We start from the raw sequence: 14,065 nt of genomic DNA on the forward strand, positions 1-14,065 counted from the left end.
CTCTCAAAACATCATATTTAAAAACCTCAGAAGCAGAATATACATTATGAACAAAACAAATGTCTGTTTGACGCGTCTGACACCTGTTAAGCAGAGAGAAGTCCCGAGTCAACATCTCCGGAGAGGCAGAGCCATGTCAAAGAAAGAAACTGAGCTTATTTCTCCGGCCGTCACTCTGCAAATTCTGTTTTTGCTTAACAGTTGGCAGGAAAACGCAGTAATCCTGTAAACAGAGTATTACAGGCATGTTTTCTATATCGGTGTCATCGGAGAACTTGTTTTTCATCATTACCAACAGAATCTGTTTCCATGGAGCTGGCTCAAATTTGAAATAGGTAATATACACCATTATTAATGGGTATCATATGCCTCATATGCTGCATGATAACAGGTTACAGGTATACAGGCCACCACAACTCAGATGTTTTCCCCCCATGAGTGCGTTGAAAGGTATATTTATTTAACTACGGCTAAAAGAGTTGTTTCAGAAGGTCTGGATTCATCAGCCAGATTGGACATCTGTTCCTGGCTCAACCAAGAAGGGAAAAAAAAGACTTAACTTTCAAAAATGTGTTTATTTTGGAGTGCATTTACAATGGCCTTTCCAATCCTAACAAGTTGTCAAGTATATGCAACAGGCAGTCAATTGCACGGGGCTTCCTTCAGACCTGCTCAGAAAACGTGATCGCCATCTCAAGCATGGAATAAGAAACAGGTTTTTGGATCGCAAACTGAGATATAAGTGCTTTGAAAAAAAAATGCATTTTTTCGCAAAAATTACAGATCCTGAAAAGCATAGCATCGACACTGAGTGACAGTGCACTTACTGCTTTATGTTAATACGAGAAAGAACAAGATCGGGCGGTTGGATATAATTACATGTGTGTGCAGGAATTTGGACTATTTGGTCTAAATAATTTGAACTGTGAAATTGTGGAGTCTCGGTTAGCAAACAGCAGGGGAAAGACCCAAGCGAAGACAAAAGCAGTTAAATGATTTATTCATAAAAGACTTACCAGCCGGGTGTCTGAGACGCACGCAGGTAGCAGCACGCAGTAGTAGCAAGCAGGTAGCAGCACGCAGGTAGCAGCACGCAGTAGCAGCACGCAGTAGTAGCAAGCAGGTAGCAGCACGCAGGTAGCAGCACGCAGGTAGCAGCACGCAGTAGCAGCACGCAGTAGTAGCAAGCAGGTAGCAGCACGCAGGTAGCAGCACGCAGGTAGCAGCACGCAGTAGCAGCACGCAGTAGTAGCAAGCAGGTAGCAGCACGCAGGTAGCAGCACGCAGGTAGCAGCACGCAGTAGCAGCACGCAGTAGTAGCAAGCAGGTAGCAGCACGCAGGTAGCAGCACGCAGGTAGCAGCACGCAGTAGCAGCACGCAGTAGTAGCAAGCAGGTAGCAGCACGCAGGTAGCAGCACGCAGGTAGCAGCACGCAGGTAGCAGCACGTAGTAGCAGCACGTAGTAGCAGCACGCAGGTAGCAGCACGCAGTAGGAGCAAGCAGGTAGCAGCACGCAGGTAGCAGCACGCAGTAGCAGCACGCAGGTAGCAGCACGCAGTAGCAGCACGCAGTAGCAGCACGCAGGTAGCAGCACGCAGGTAGCAGCACGCAGTAGCAGCACGCAGGTAGCAGCACGCAGGCGCGGGTAACGAAGCCTCAAGGTTAACGGGGAAGTGGAAACGTGAGCAGGAGGTCAGGCTGCAGGGATAACGAGGGACAGGTGAGACCAATCAGGGTGGGGCAGACCATCACAAGTGGCGGGAAAACACCCTACGACAGGAAGTGATCAGAAACAGATTAAAACAGGAAACACTCCTGTTTTAATCTGACATAACTGTCACTTACAGAATTTTTTTTTTTTTAATTCGGCTCCTGATCTTCCAACCCGCGGCAACAACAACAAAAAACAATCAGAAAGAGAAATGCTGGAACGCCACATGCTATTCATTGTGTTTGAATAAGGGACTCAACATGTTACCAGTGATGATCACAGAAGAAAGAAAGAAGGGATAGACGAGAAGGGGGAAATTACCCCACAATTGAGCAGCGATTAAAGCGAGATTTCGGTTTACATCCCCGTATCTGAGAAAAGAATTAGTGTGAGTCACAGCTTCCCCTCAAGTGCAGAGCTCGTTGCTGGCCATGAGCATGCAGGGGCCGTTTCCACATCACTATTATTCATTCCTTATCACCACATTATCAACAAAGCGTGAATACGGGGAAGTGTTTCCTATGATTAACAGCTGAGCAAAATATTCTACTTCCTTCTGCCCAAAACTGATTTCAGGGGATCTAGAGGTCGGACACACGATACGAAGAAATAAGAACATTTCTCAGTAAAACTTCAAATGACAGTCAATCAGATGGACGTTTACGAAATTGGTGTTTTATGTGGAGACCAAGTGTTTAATTGGGGAACATACCTGCAAGTCTTTTCAAAATAAAGTTCTGTCTTCACAGGAAGTAAGGTTCAGGCAACAAAACCTATTCATTTAGGTAGTCTAGTCTGCATCCATGCTCCAATCATGAGCTAGAAGACAAGAAGGCAGCATCACAACAACAAGGCCAAGAGCTCGCTGTTATTTTTGTATTTGGCTGAACAAGAAAAAAAAAGTCATATTTGGCAAAAACAATGCTAATCATCCCATGTCAGCTTCAATGAAGAAAATCCAGAATGATATTACCCATTTTTAAATGTTATGGTTCAATCTATGAGTCATGTCATGCTTTTTTTTTCTTTCTTTAAATCCGGCCTTTGAGATTGCATTGGGCAGGCGTCGTTACAGTTTCCCTTCTCCGATTCCAAGGAAACATATGAAAATCAAAAATTGTCGTGATCTTGGAATAGGCTACTCATATCATGACACTGTTGTAAATTGTGGAAGTCAGATCTGGCAAGAGCATCCCAATTTAGTCAAAGATGACTATAAGCTAAGCGGGGATCACCGGAGTTTTCCCTGCCAAAGCTTAAATGAGCTCAAGGTCTCTGTCACAACTAATTTTCTATTATTATGATGCCGCTCCCTCTCCAGTTCCTTATTTTGTGGGTGATCAAAACACAATGTGGGAGGATTTGTTTCTAAAGAGGGTCATTCTGGACGTGGGGGCATGTGAGGATACAGAGTTCGCTTCACCATTCCACTGAGGAAGTCAGTAGTATCCCAACAGGAACATTAGAAACCTATCTTGAATAAACACATTTAAAACCACCACGTGTGTTCTTTCTCTGTCTGTTGGAAGGATTTGATCACAATAAACATATTGACAACATTTGACAAGTTGAACGTTTTAAATAGCTGCAGATGCATTGGGTCCATCTGGATGCTCCCTCCATAAAAGAGTTATTGAGTGTCAACGGATTTTAACAATTTTATGACAGCTGGAAATGTGCGTGCACCGTCACTTCAAACGGATGCATATCGCTATGATTTATCTTATAGGCAATAAACAGAAGTAATGGCTGTAACAATAACACAGTTAATTTCTACTTCCAACAAAACCGTCCTATAAAACACGAGCGTGTACAGACAATGATTGCTTGAACCCGGGGGAGGCAACTAGCAAGCTGGATTTTGACGACCTTTGAACTCCCTCCAAAGCCCCTCCCCCTCCAAAAAAATTAACGTGATTGAGACTATAAACTCATGTTTACAAGATTTATTGAAATAGTAAATCAAGGGAGAAGAAGGGTCATTTTCTCATAGGCTTCCATGCAATCAGACTTCTTTTCTGCAACCAGAGGCGTTGCCCCCTGATGGCCAGCAGTGAGAATGCAAGTTAGAGGCACTTCAGATTTGGCTTCACTTTTCAACCTGTAGGAATCCAATTATTGGACAGACTTATTAAAGGCCTGCGACAGCCACAAACACTGGATTTTGCAAAAATAAAATAAAGTAATAATAATACATTGAGATCCCTTCGCTTCAGCTGGTACATCTTGCTACATTTTGTCTTGCATCAAATATAATCAGAGCTGTTATATAGACGTATTCCTTCCAAATGTTTCCCTTTCTTTTGCACTAACTGTCAGAGAAGCGTCCCCATAAACGGGAGTTACTTGCAAACTGCATGTCTCTGCAGATCCCTTTATCCTTCTGTTGCCCACACAGTGCAATGTGGGGATTTCACCACATTTCCGACAGCAGCCACGTCGTCTGCCCTCAATGCTCTCTGAATCGCAAGTCAACCCAAATGAGAGCAGCTATCGTGGCTCAGGACCCATGGAGAGCACCAGACCTGCGGCTTCTGGTTGACATTCAAGCTAACAGAGGGGCTGGGGCTTCCATTACTGGTGGGAATTATGTAAAGTCAGTGTCTTTGAAATATTGAACTCTGAGCTGAGATGATGTATTTTATCGTTTCTCCTTAAATGTGAGAACCACAGGCTGAGTGTGTTTTTTGATGAGGTGATACGGTTCAGCTTGGCCAAGACTTGATGAGTCGACAACATCTGTTTGTTTAGGGATTGATAGAGAGGATTATAGGATTGTTGCCAGTCATGTTACAGACAATCTGATAATCAACATATATGAAAAATATTCCTACTGCTTTGAGGAAAAACAAATCTTGTTGTATATTTAAAATAAAAAATGTAGCTCACTTGGAGTTTGTTGCTGATTCTGATTAAGGTGCACACATTTGCACTAGAAATGGAAATTAATTGAATTTGGTTTGAACAGAACTCTTCTGCATCTGGAAGAGGTTAACCAATGCTAATTTCATTGTTTCTTATACACAGGGTGGGAGTGCAATGTAAAAGTTCAGCTAAGTACAAACGTGCATGAATTGTATTATTATTTTATTATATTTTTTTATGCAAAATTAGAAATCCTGCAGCTATTAACAATGTTGGGAACATTTGAATGGAGAGTGTAGAAATTCCAGGCATGCGTACTGGCAAGTCGCCCTTTTATTTTACACCTAAAACAGCAGGAAAATCCTGTATACTGTATGTTATACAGTAGTGAGTCATGCCTGCACTTGAAGCCTTTTGTCTCGTACGTTTAGACACTTGAAGAGGCCTCTTTCAGTTTCAAGTGTTAATGAACTCATTAGCCTCTGGATGAGAAAAACACTCCGGCCTCATCGAGGCGTTTGGGGGGGAAGCTTGAAATGACGCCAGACTCCTTTACACCATGGAGGACTTTACTTGTGATTAACACCCTGGACAGTTCCAGAACATCTGTGGGAGGCGAATCATGGTCGAGTGAAACATAAACAATATTGGTCAGAGAGAAGAAGCATGACTGGAGCTGTGTAATCCATGCACCATGCAGGGAGAGGGGATGAGAGCGAACAGCAGAGGGAGAGTGAAGGAGCAGAAGCAGAAATTGTGAACAGAAATGTTGCAAAATGTGAAGTGAAATCTGCCAATTCATTAATTTTGATCTCCGGGAATAATATCAGGGAATATCCAACAGAGGAAAAATGTTGTTTTGTGTGTTGTATTAAGAAACAACGTCGCTTGGCACAACCTGTATCCAACAATTGTTATTGCCAATGTGTCTGAGCAGGAATTTTGTGGCATTTTTTGATGAAAACCAGTTCTTCCTCGGTGAGTTACATAAAGCAGTTATTAATACAACTCACATTGTTATTGTAATTACCATTATTTGAGATATGAATTACTTTCTAATGTTCTCTAATGTGTTTTAGTTTTGATACAATTATTTGCTATATTCTTATTTATAGTCTGATAATTGTTTTCGGGTATTTTCTTGTTTTTATACCAGAATTAATCATTCACAGTGCTGCTGATGTGACACCATTCCAAGGAATTATTATCCAATACAAAACAACACAGTATTTTGTAGTAGTCAAGGCACTTTGCACGACAATGGAGAACCACAAATTATGGTTTGAGAGATCATATTTATTATGCATATTTTCAGCTCTTCAAGCTGAAAAATATTCACTGTGATGTGACAACCATTAAACTTATGAACTGAGTGATCTAGAAGCTTTGGGAAACACGATGAAATTTAAATACAGAAAGAATGAAACTTGCAAACTGCTCCAAGTCCCTAAAACACCAAATGTACCATCCAATCCAGAGTATCTCATTTCCTTGGATCTCCGTTATCCAGTCCCAGAGCACTATTGCAGATTTACGGCATTGACCATCATGACCACACTCACCTTAAAATACCTATGCTCTGCTTTGGATGCATCAAATAAAAGCCTAAACTCCTTCACCCTGTACTCATCTTGTTATAAATGCAAGTAGATGAATGGTTGATTCATTTATCGGAATATGCAAAACATGTTAAATACTACAAATTTGACAAAAGGTTAAAAACATTTTTAAAGCCAAAATCTATACAAGCCGTTGCCATTTCAAAGGAAGTGTCCCAAAAAATGCATGTAATGCAGTGCAGCTGTAACCACATCATTAACACATCTAATGACTTAAAATGAATGTGAAAGCAAACAGTTGTCCATGAAAGGACAAAGTTTTAACTTCCAAAGAGTTGCGTTTCTCTCCACCTGACAAATCTTCAGTTTTAGCTCTATTTTGGTCTCCACACCAACAAGGCGCACAAGGTTTTTTTTGTAACGGATTGTTAAAAAAATTCAGAGGACCACCTTCAAAAATCTGTGAGAAAAAAAAAAGAAATATACAGTGGAGCTTGTCCGTCATAAAAACCAAGACAATGAGCTGAAATGTGCGTTTGTCACTGCGAGCAGCCCTTTTACCCGTGTTCCTTCCTCCTTTAAATGGATGTTAATACAGATTTAAAGTTCTATTTATAGTTAAAGTTATTTGTGTCTTGGTTGTTTTGGTGATACCAGTGGATACTGGAGGCAATGCCAATTGTGTATTATGCCAATAATACACTTATTGAGCTCTAGAGTCCTAAAAGAGCTACTTTAAAAGGCCTGAACGTTTTGTTTATGCTGATGATTAAACTTCCTACCCTGCTAAAATGATAAAAAGTGCATCCAGGGTCAGGACATTATGACATCACTGCTGGGCGTGTTTGTGGACTCTTCTGACCACATTAGAAGAATATCTGCTCACTGTGTGTCCACACACAGCGTGGGCTGAGAGGATTCATCGCATCACATTGTTTTAAAGAGGAAGACTTAAGACGGAAAAACTTTACCAGTAACAATAAAAAAAATATATAAAATCCGTCAGAGAATACAAGTACATTGTTTGGCTGCTGCTGAAAATAGGGCCAGATATCATGAAAATCTTTGAGAGATTAAGGCCAATTTTCTGTGGTTTGAAATTGAGTACAATGTCTAAGTATGACATCTGGATTGTTCAAACATCTGTTTCAGTCGAGCTATTTGCCTCCTCCTATTCGCAGGCCTCTTTCGCTGTCTGGTTCGATGCTGTTATGTCTCAAATCTTGGTGAATATGAGACCCTTTTCACCTGGTCTGAGCTAACATTGGCCGATACACTGAACATAAAACGTCTTTTTTGCCAGAATTTGAATCGCACAGGCCGAGATCAGATTGCAGATGAGTATTTAGGATCCTTTGTAGTCGGGAAATTAAATTTGTTTACATTTGGGACTTGTTATTTCAGAGCATGAACGCTCACCTGGTTCAAATTGTCTGAGAAAAACACAAAATGTTTATGTGTCATCCAGAAAAGATGTTCTAAAGGGGAATGTAGGATAAATTAACATTTCTCTTTTAAAATATGAGGATGTTGTAATGCTTTATTCCTAAATAATAAAGCATTGATTGAAAATCAGAACACTATTTTCTTCACTGAGCTAATGGTACAGATGGAATTTGTTGTAGATTTAATCATTCAATCTGTTTTTTTGTGATTTTTTCCGTTGTACTGTGCAATCACAATAAAGGAATTCTATGTGCAAAAAGTAATTGGCATCGCACATCCTTTCATCGGAACCACATGCCCTGCGTGTATAAAAACAAGGTGATATTCTAGTTGCACATTTGAGCACCAATATGGCAAACACATGTTGGCAGCAAACGACTTTTTGGGCACGTTGTTTCAAAATGTGATCAATCTTTATTTTCAAGTTGCGGGAAGAGTTTCAAAGAAAAGTCTTTCTCATAACATATGAGCTACAAATACACATCTTTTTATATATTCACGTTACAGGATGGCTTATATTTAATCGTTGTAAATCATATTGTTGATGTGTAATACGTTGGTGTGATGAATTGCGGTGCGTGAGTTGTTTACAGCTGTTCAGACGGCCATCAGCGGATACGCAGGTCCAAGAATGGAAGAGTTCCCCTTCTTTAGTAAACATGCCGGGATAGAGTTTCAGACACAAGCTCTGTTACAGTTAAGGTTGAGGTTAACTGGGGAATTCCTTTTTGAAACCCAAACCACACACAACATACATACACTTATGTACTCACGTACTTCTTTACACACACAAAAAAGAATACATCGCTTTCTATAGGTTGTTATGCAATGGTTTTGTGGTTCGGCCCACATGAGATCAGATTGAGATGTATGTGGCTTGGAACTAAAATTTGTTTGACACCCCTGAATTGAATACTTTGTGTCAAATACAAATACGTGGATTTTCGAAGGATTGTCACCTGATGTTGTGACATTGTAAGAGTTCATGCCGCCCCATAGATTCATGCAGGTGCCGGGTCATTCCATATCCACAGGATGATATTTTGCCCAAAAGCAGAGATTATAGTTTCAAGACTTCATAGTCCACGCAACAAATTCAGATTTTTTCCCAAGCGGCAGCAACATCAAGTAGAAGGAATGTGAGAAGCTCGAAAAATACAAATAGATGTGGAGAGTAAAGGCATCAGTGGTGTACCGGTGGTAACCGGAGTACTCGGGGCTGGAGACCCCAAACTGGGACGGTGACTCCAGCATGATTCAAAATGCCACTGGAGCCACAATCCCAGTTTCCCAGAGTGCTCCGATTACGACCAGTACCACCGATGCCTTCACCCAGTAGTATGTAGATATTCTCAACTTTAAGTTAAGAAAACCAGAGACATGACACCTCGACATATGCTAACTGAATGCAATCTTTAAAGTCTTGTGAGCCGTCTCCAGCTGTTTCATAGATCTGGGTTACGACATGTAAGCCATTAATCTCTCATCACCACGGCAGACATGGTGTGTCTTCTCAGGGTTATTGTGTCTGCACTTCACCGGGACACAGAAGACAAGAAGACTGGTGAAACAACAAACAACAAGCAAAAGTTCAGGATATCTTTGTTTACTTATAGTTACAATGAGGTTGTGCGGTAGTAATTATGCCTTATTTTGAAATTCCATAGTTGTTTGTTTGTTGTTTTGAAGAATCCTGAACCCTGTCATTATTATAGTAATTCTCACAGTCAAATAGAGTAGTCATACTGGCCTGGAGACATAAACAGAGAGACAGATTACAGCTCCTTTTTCTTTCATCAAACTGTATGATTTTGTTATGAATCACAGTGTTGCATTCACAAGCTCTTTACAGCCCCTCAGTTATCCATCAAACTCTATGATCTTTATGGATTTGTGCTTTTTTGTATTACAGGAAATAACCAACAAAGACAAAAAAATATATATATATCAAAGATTCCCAAATTGATCATAGACGTGTGAATGTTTGCAGATGATCATTTGGATTTTGTTTTGTACAAACCATGTGTGGTTTAAAGTATAGCAAGGCAAAGTAAGTTTATTTATATTGCACATATCAGCAACAAGGCAAAATAAACACACGTTTAAAAGGACGTTTGAATGAAGAAAATGTACTTAAAAATAATAATAGAATAAGACAGGTATAAAATACAAGAACCTGCAGTTTTGTGGGAGTTTGTTCCAGATATATGTTGCATATAAAGTGAGTGCCGTCTTTCGATTTTTATTTTTGATTCTAACAGAAAGCCCACCTGAACCGGGCAGCCTTGATGGTTCATAATATATTAGAACAACAGTGTATTTCAAATAGTATAAATCAAATCTGACAGACAGTAAGCCATTGTAAAGACTTCAATACTGCAGTGATGAGATCCATACGAGTAATAAGAGAAAGAAATACTCAACAGGGGCAACAAATGGATTGATGAATACGAATATTAGTTTATGTCAGTTCACACAACTTCACATCAGAAAGACAATGTGTATTCTTTCCTGAGAATAAAAAGGAAAATAAAGTATTTAATGTAAAAAAAAATTTGTCGCAGTTCAGTTATTATTTTGTTATTCAGATGCAGGAAACAAACTCGATTGTTTCTGGGGGAAAGACCATTTTAACCCTTCTTTGGTTTCAAAATACTCCCTATTTTGAGGTCTTATGGTTATGTAAATTTGTGTTCCATCTACATAATTATGGTAATTTATTTTGTTGTTTTCCATCATTTGAGCCAGTGGACTGGTAGTTGTTAAACAGAAGAGGCCCCACTATGGAGCCTTGGAGAACTCCGCATGTCAAATTTGTCAACTCAGATGTGCAATTACGACACAAAAGCAGTCCCCGTCCTTTGAGTAGGATTCAAACAGTTTAGTACTGCGCCAAAAAGTCACACTCAGTTGTGCAGTCATGTTAGGAATATGTTGTGGTTGACCATGTCCAATGCAGCACCGACAATGACATTCTGCCACTGCTTGGGTTTAAATGGATGTAACTGAAGACCTTAACAAGAGCAATTCTGAATGCTGTGGTGAGGTTGAAAACCTGACTGGAAGACATCAAAACATTTCTTTAGTGCCAATAAGTTGTTAAGCTGCAGAAAAACAGCTTTTTCAAGGATATATTTAAAATGTGTGGTTTGATATGGGCCTGTAATTGTTTGTTTGAATTAGATTTTTAGATGGAAGAAACAAAGCATTTACAGAAAAATGGTCCTTTGTATGTATTATGGGCAAAAAAAAAGAAGCCATAAGTAGTGTAATTACTCCTACAGTAATGTTAATTTAATATACACAGATGAGGCTCAAACATCAATCAAGAAAGAGAATACAAAATTACATGAAAGGATTCGTGAATCCAGCAATTGGCCTCTCTTAATAAACGAGGGACTGCAATAGTCCAAAGCAACTATATATATATATATATATATATATATATATATATATATATATAGGAAGTAGGGAAGAAAGAAGAGAGTCTAAAAGTCTATAGATCCTTAACGACAAACGAATCCAGAATCCAAATATAGAGTGTTTCTCACTATTATGGCCATTCCTTCTTGGTTAGTACTGTTTTGCTGGCAGCACATTTACAGATGGATGCTATCATGTAATTATGTATTCTCTTTCCTGTTAGTGTTTGTGCCTCACCTCTGTATAAAATTGCCATAACTGCCAGAGTGATTACGTTGATGACGGCTTTTAGCTGAAACACCTTTCCAATAAACAAACAACAACAAAAAAAGACTTCATCATGTTTGTTTCTTACCGTTGAAGACCGCCACCTTCCAATCGATTTCAGGATGGACACAAGGACAACCTTTTCCCGATATGGAGGCACTGACTGCTGATTTCTCCTTTCTGAATTTTGGCAGTGAAGAAGAAGGCAAATTCATTACAGGCCCTGGTGGATAAAAGAAAAGTAAAAGTTTATGGCGAAAGGCTGGGTGCCCGGGCCTGTCCTTCCTCCATTCGTTTTATTCCATCTATAACAATTCTGTTAATTTGCCAACAGACTGCTGTAAAATTTCCAGTGAAAATTGTGGCTGTTTAGTTTTATTCTTTTTTTTTTTTTTAAAGAAAAGAAAACATTACTCCGTGTGAGATTTGAATTTCATCCAGACCATCATTTAGATGGATTAAGGTTGGTGGACAGTGAGTACTGGTTGTGATGAAATGAAATCACATTTCATTAAGATTTGACACATTATGGATGAAACGGGTACGAAGGGCAAGCTTTGATAATGAATAATACATTGGAAAGTACAAACAGTACTGCCCTCAGATGTTCCCTTCCAAAAAAATGTTCCCCTCGCTTTGTCTTGGTGTGTTCCTTCTGCAGTTATATTGTGATGGTTAACTTCGTCATCAACAATACTTCCTCTTTCAACAGATTCATCACTCGCAGAATGTCTCGGCAACGGGACCCGATCTTAGCATCGGACCTACTCCGGTTCCTGTTTGTTGTCTCGAGTTGTACAGACCTAGTCCTGGTTTGAATGCAGGTAAACGGTATACCCGTGGAGAGCGAATCTAGGAACCCCCTGGATAACGTCTGACTATGATTCCGCTTTTATGAGCTTAAAATGAGCTTGTTAACCAGCTATTTGTTGTTCACGTCATCTCTCAGCTGCAGCTCTACAAACAGAGCTCCTCGCCCCCCAGAACCTCCATTTAAGCCCCGTGCATACTGTAAGTGCAGTTGTTGTGTCCACCCTGGACATAATAGCCTGTCCATTATAACGGGGGGGGGGGGGGGTTCTGCACGGTTGACTGGTGAGGTAATTGACTTTGGTGCGAGCCTCTGCTGTGGTTTTGTCAGGAACTGAATGTGATAAAGAGCTGCTGGATGAGGAGTTTGTGACACATTACAGCAAAAAAACAATCCCGTTTAACTTCGACCATTTATTGTCTGAAATTATTTTTATGGGGTATGAAAATGAAAAAAACAAATTGATGCTTTGAGAATAAATCCAGACGTACCACAACGTGAAAAACAAAAAGTTTTAAAAAACAAAGAACATTTTGGTTGAGAATGGCTTGTTGGTGTTTTTGGTGTTTCATGAGCACTTAATTCCTACGACCAATAGGAGAAGAATACGTTCATTTTCAATTTTACCCCAAATTATCTATAACCCATAAAATAAATGGCTTTATACACGCTTTGACTTTAGCCTCTCTTTGCAGAAACGGAGCTGAAGAGACTTTCATGGAAAGCAGGAGTGATCGAGATTCAAAAAGAATAAGTCCCCTCATTGTGAGTATTTCAGAAGCAAATCAACATGTCTTATGTATGAAATATAACATCTTTCATCTTCATCCTATATCTAAGAACTACAGATGATCTTTTCTGCTCCAATCTGAGATTTATTATGTCGGCAGTGAAGGGAAACCCATCATCCTCAAAGCTTTAGTTAAATAACGGTATGATGCTCCGTGTGATGACAGACTGCAACATATTTTATGCTTTTTTTAATGGCCTCTTGTTGATTTATAATTCGTTTTTGGGACAGCGGTATTGTTTTCATTGTTGGATGATGGATTTGAAGAACATCTGTATATCTTTTTCCTGACGTTCTCAGTGTTCTGCAGTCACAATGCTGGAGTCATAAACCTATCATTAATCCCCAGGTCTCTCTTGAAACTGGCTGTTCTGCAGTCTACCCTGGAGGTATTACATTGCCCATAACTACCATTGGCTTTTAGGCTGTCAGAAATTATGACCTTAATAAAGTGGACTTTGCAATATTTGCACGCATAAGCATCTTACAGCTGATAGAAAAAGAAAGAAGACTGTCTGGCTCTGTTTTAGGGCTCCTCGGGGCCCCGTCTTTGGCAGGCAGCGGCGTCCTCATGACTGAATGGGCTGTCAAAGAGGATCAAAAATACCTGGAAGAAAAGAGTCCAACTGGCCGGTTCAGAAGCGCCACTTATCATTTACCCTCTTCATGTAAATCCGATGGAGTTCCTGAAAGCTGTAGATAAATATTCAGGTCAGAATGAGCCGATATGAATGTGAAAATCAAACATACCTCATGCATGCATGCTCAGTGAGTGTCATCGCATGTCTCTTCACTGATGGCATCAAACTGCATCACAGGCTGTCATGAAGTTGAAGTGATGATGTGTAACTCCCTGGCTCTGTTTATTTCTTGGCGACTCTGCAAAAAAAGCCAAACATCCTGCACTGTAATTTAATTCTCAGGATAAATCCTTCAGCGGCATCAGGGCAGCTGAATGTGGCTGGTGTTTATCCAGTAGTCCGTCTCATCGTAACACTGTGGAGAAATGTCACAGTCTCCAAACAAAGAATGCCGTCTGCACCATCTCCAACAGTTGTTGTTTATGGCCCCTGGTTGGAAAACAAGGAAATGGACTTCCTGATATCTGATTATTCAAATGGTTTTTATTTTTATTTATGTTTTATTCTGGGAGAGACCAAATTAGCAGCGATGACACTGGATTCACCTCAAG

The sequence above is a fragment of the Eutrigla gurnardus genome (genome assembly GCF_963514095.1).
Source record: "Eutrigla gurnardus genome assembly, chromosome: 14".
In the NCBI taxonomy this organism is placed as follows: domain Eukaryota; kingdom Metazoa; phylum Chordata; class Actinopteri; order Perciformes; family Triglidae; genus Eutrigla; species Eutrigla gurnardus.